The 4,882-nt window shown below is 41.7% G+C and overlaps 1 protein-coding gene across 10 annotated transcripts in view; it reads right to left on the minus strand.

Annotated features, from left to right (window-relative positions):
* Positions 1 to 2,807, minus strand: part of GOLGB1 (golgin B1) — an 85,029-nt gene extending 82,222 nt beyond the window's left edge. For 5 of the 10 annotated variants that reach the window (XM_017508150.2, XM_017508146.2, XM_017508145.2 and 2 more), the window contains exon 1: positions 2,618 to 2,805. The gene's annotated coding sequence lies outside the window, so the exon portion shown is untranslated. The other 5 variants (XM_017508147.2, XM_017508144.2, XM_017508151.2 and 2 more) reach the window with 4 other exon arrangements.
* Between the last annotated feature and the right edge of the window lie 2,075 nt (positions 2,808 to 4,882).

Below are 4,882 nucleotides of genomic sequence, written 5' to 3' on the forward strand. Positions count from 1 at the left end.
TCAAGTGATTCACCCACCTCAGCCTCCCAAAATGCTAGGATTACAGGCATGAGCCACCACACCTGATCTAACTCACTTTATTCTTACAACAACTGCAATAGGGAGTACTGTTAGTATTCCCAGTTTTCAGGTGAGTAAACTAAGGCAGAGGGAAGTTAAGTAATTTCCCCAGTCACATAGCTCAACAAAGCTTCTTGGTGGGCGAAGATACACAGAAAATATTTTATTTTCTAAATAATCTCATTACCCAATATTCTTCACTGGGGTTGAAAGTAGGATGAGGGTATAAAGGCACTGGGTTTATAGTTAGATAAGTACTTTTTTTTTTTTTAGCAGTATGTAGACTAAAATGATTTATAGTAGTATGGCCTCCAATAATTCCATATTGCTTATATCACAGACAGGTTCACACAAGGGCTCTAGAATATATAAATATACATGGATGTTCACAACAGCAGTGTTTTGATGGCTAATGACTGAAAATCTAAATGTCCATCAGTAAGGGACAGGCTAAGTACATTTTTAATATTTTTACAGAGGACTGCTGTGTAGCTATAAGGATGAGGTAGTTTTATATCCATGGATATTGAAAATGCCTAATATACAGTATTAAATGACAAAAGAAAGGTGTAGAATAGCATTAGGATTCCACTTTCGGGAGAGACAGAAGGCGGTATATATTTTACATGTGCTTCATTATGATCAGAAAATTTCTTAAGGATAACCAATAAATTGTGTATAATGTTTACTTCTGGGAAGTGGAAAATGGAGACAGGTAGATCAATAGATAAGAGATGAAAAAGATTTTTCTTTTTACATTGTATCCTTCTGTATTAAATTTCCTTTATCAAAAGCATGTAGCTGATTTTAAAATAGCTTAATTAAAAACACAGCAATATAGAGCCTAGTCTCCTTTTACATAATGGTTTCTAACCACAGACTGGTATGTAATGATCAGTGGTATTCCTAATAGCAGTGAACCTACAGAAGTTAACGAATGATTCATTTTATAAACAAGGATAAAGTCAACATCCTTTTAATTAACCCATTAATCAAAGGGAGAAAAAGAAAAGGGGCCTATACACCTCAAGCAGAAAGTTGAAAAAAATCTTCTAAAGATGATTATTTTTAAGAAAGGCTGCATTCCTGGATGCCAGAGAGGACAATAGCCTTCTTGAAAAACAGGGAAGCACCTTTATGTGATCGTCAAATTGGGTTGGGAATTCCCACGGTGTGGACAAGACTTTTTAAAAATTTCATTAAGTTTCTACTTTTGTATATTTCATACTATACACAACATATTTACAGTGGTAGTCACATGCCATCCATAATTAAACATACAATATTTGGGGAGATGCTTGCTCAAAAATGTTTTACTGACAGGGAGTGCAATTTAAAATGTTTGGAAACTACTGAGACAGTAAAAAAGAATTAATGCAGTCAAGAGGAAAACATTAAATGGTCATTCTGCCGTCAAGGAATGAGAAGTGAAAGCTATGAAGCAGTCAATGTACAATGCCTGCAACTTCTGAGTGCTCTTCAACTTTTTCCTGCATCTATTCCAAAACCAAATCCTGCCATTTTTCCAATAGAATATTTCCTGAGTGTGTCCCTTCATAACCATTCTGATCGTCTAAATCTTATCAAGTCACGCTTTTGGAAAGGCCTCCCACCGTTCTGAAAAGAGCTCTCCACTTGCCTGCAACTAACACACGGTAAGAAGGTCCTTTAAGTACTCGGACAGCTTCCAACTATCTCCAAAAGTGAAAGTACTTATCTATGATTTTGAATATCTCTGTCCCACTCTCAAACTCTCCGCTCCCCACAGACCAACTGGAGCTCTTTAAATAAGTCAGACAAGTATATTCCTCATTCCTCAAGGGACCCACCCTCTCTTTCACACTCTGTGCAGAATAAACATACTCCATACCACCAAGTCAAGTTATTTTTCCTCCAGAATTCTCTTCGAGGTTCCTTTTTCTCTAACAGCCTGCCCACCTCTGATTCCTGGAATTCTTGTGTTGATGGGATCGTTGGGATTTTTTCTCTCTTCTCATCTTTCCAGTTACCCGTTAGCATTAGCAGGATCATTGAACAGGCCTCCGTTTGTATTAATATCGCCAATGATTCTGTGATCTCCGCCCTCAAGACCTTTGATTTCTTTGCGTCCCGCCTCCCTTTCGCGACACTAAGTTTGTTTAGGGCCTGAGCAAGGGGTCCCGCAGGTTCTTTCTGACGTCAGCGGCTGCGCACCGAGGCCGATTAAGGAAGGCCGGGAACAAGGCCTTGCGGACAGGACTGATCTGGGCGCTTTTCCCGGTCGCTCCCAGAGAAGAAAGGTGACGGGGAGGGGACAGACCGTGAGCAAGTGGTCCGAGTCTGCGCAGGGCGACCCCGAAGGCCCTCCGGAGGTGCCAAGAGGTTTGCGGGCTACTACAACGAGGCCTGGTAGGTGAAGGAGGCGGGTGAAGGGCCGGATCCAGGACTGAATCCCGGAGAGGCGGGGCGAGGAGGGTACTCCAGTGTAGCTGCTAGGGCAGCTCCCGCGGCCCCTCTGGCGGGGGTGACCATTGTTGGACTCGCAGAGGGGAGGAGTTGGGGAGCGTCCCCCACTCACCTACAAGTGCTGCCGCCCGAGGCTCCAGCTGCCCCCCTCCCAATTCAAGCCACGTCAGCTCGGGAAACCAGTACGCGACACCTACCAACGCCGCGCCCCGCCAGGGGCTCAACCACTAGCAGTTGGGACGGAAGATGGGATTAAAACACCGACCAATCAAGACTATCGGCAGGACGTTACCACGGAGACCAGGCACGCCTTGTTTGTTACTAACCTGTCAACAATGACGGAAACCAATCAACAACAGAAGATGCTCTGCTTCCTCAATGAAACAGCCAATGGACCCTAAAGACGGAATGAGGGGCGTGATTAGACGCGAGTAGGTGCCCCGGAAGAAGATCTTGTGAGGGACCGGAAATGCCGAGAGGGCGGGCGTTCTGGGAATGGTCAGGTGTTCTTGGCATGAAATGCTTAAGCTGGATTCCTCCAATTCCTCCGCTTCGTCGGCTGTGACAGATCGAGACTGCGACTTGGGCTTCCTCAGAGACTTTGAGACTGCGGGCACCCGCTGCCATTAGGATTGTTGAATGAGCTGGGAGAAGGGAGTTGGGGATACGGAACTCTTAGAGTCAAAAAATACTGGAGCCTCTTAGTTGTTCGTCTAGTATGACCTTTTGATTTTGTTGATGAAAAACAACCGTAGAAGTAACTTGCCCAAAGTCAAACAGCGACTTAGTGATGGAACTCGGACTAGAACCCGATGTCAGTATGAACGAGTATCAGCGATGTCTGTAAGGACATGATTGTGAAAGAGAGAGTAGTGACTACTAGGAATGTGTGTCTTACAAAGTGTAGTCTAAGCCAGGCAAGACCTAAGGAAAAATTGAGAGTTGAAGGCTCAGGTTCTGCAATGGGTGTCATTGAGGAACTCCAGCAAAAGACTGAAATCACTCATGCTCTCCTTAAACTCCTAAGGAAAGGGAGGAAAATTAACCAGCTCCCAGTGGCCTGTCATTTCAGGCACTCTTGACAATAAGAATAATGTTGGTTTGAATTTATTGAATCACTGTGTACTCAGCTGGCCCATTGGATGCATACTTAAGGGTTACATAACTCTTTGCAATTCAAACATCAGCTCAGTAAGGCCTTTCCTGGCTGCCCATCTTTTGGAACTGGAGGTCATTATGCTAAGTGAAATAAGTCCAGCACAGAAAAACAAATATCGCATGTTCTCACTCATGTAGGAACTTAAGAAGTTGATCTCATGGAATAGATATAAGTACCAGAAGCTGGGTTGGTGGAGTTGGGGGAGGCAGGGAAGAGATTGGTTAGAGTCACAAAGTCACGTTCTAATCTAAGTATAAGCAATTGTTAGTGTAGCCCTGTCAAATACTGTCTAGTGTTATATAAATATTCTCTTTCCAGTTGACCAACTGGTAGAAACTAGGCTAGTGTATGGACCAGGTAAAAAATTGCTAGAAATATTTTCTTCCTTTTCACTGTTAACTTAGACAAAGTGGCTTGAGGTGGGTAAACATCAGGGAAGAGGAATACTCAGTTTCTTATGAGGTAAATAGAAGCTCTGATAAAAGGGTAGGCACATTCACTTATGTTAAAAATTCATACTCACAAAATGCCATTTGCCCAAACAGAAGATTGCTTCTGTTCTATATTCTATGCTTTCTAGGTCACCAATAACATACTACATTTTCCCCAGTGAAGAGGTCAATAAAGTAATCTGAATTGATTTTATTAATACCACAGATTTGGCTTTACAGTTTATCTCATTTATTTTATAGATAATATGAAATATATTAACATTTTATAAATACATATATTAAGTTTTAGATTTGTTTAAGGAGTTATATAATTTGTAAAGTGAATCATCAACTTCTGGTTCCTATTTGTCTTTTAAATCTTAGATTAACTTAAACTAGACAACTAACTCCCCTCCAAGTTTGCCATCACTTTGGGTAACTTTATTGTCACGTAGGTGGCTCATCTGCTTCTCTGCTCAGGTCTTTGATTCCCACATCTGTGGGTGTCCTTTACTTCCACACTACTTCATCCAGCTATTCTCTAAGCTACATCCTAGACTTTAAATAATAATAATAATAGTTCATTACGTCTTTAAAATCTTAGAGTCAAACAACCAATTAATTCCATATCCATTACAGTTCAGTTGTTCTCAGTCTTGGCTGCACTTTAGAGTATCCAGAGACATTTTCAAAATTTCTGCATTTCAGATTAATTAAACTGGAATCTCTAGAAGTGAGATCCAAGGATCAGTATATTATATACCTCCCCAGGTGATACCCATATGCA

Source organism: Cebus imitator, unplaced genomic scaffold (assembly GCF_001604975.1).
Source record: "Cebus imitator isolate Cc_AM_T3 unplaced genomic scaffold, Cebus_imitator-1.0 Scaffold387, whole genome shotgun sequence".
Classification (NCBI taxonomy): Eukaryota; Metazoa; Chordata; class Mammalia; order Primates; family Cebidae; genus Cebus; species Cebus imitator.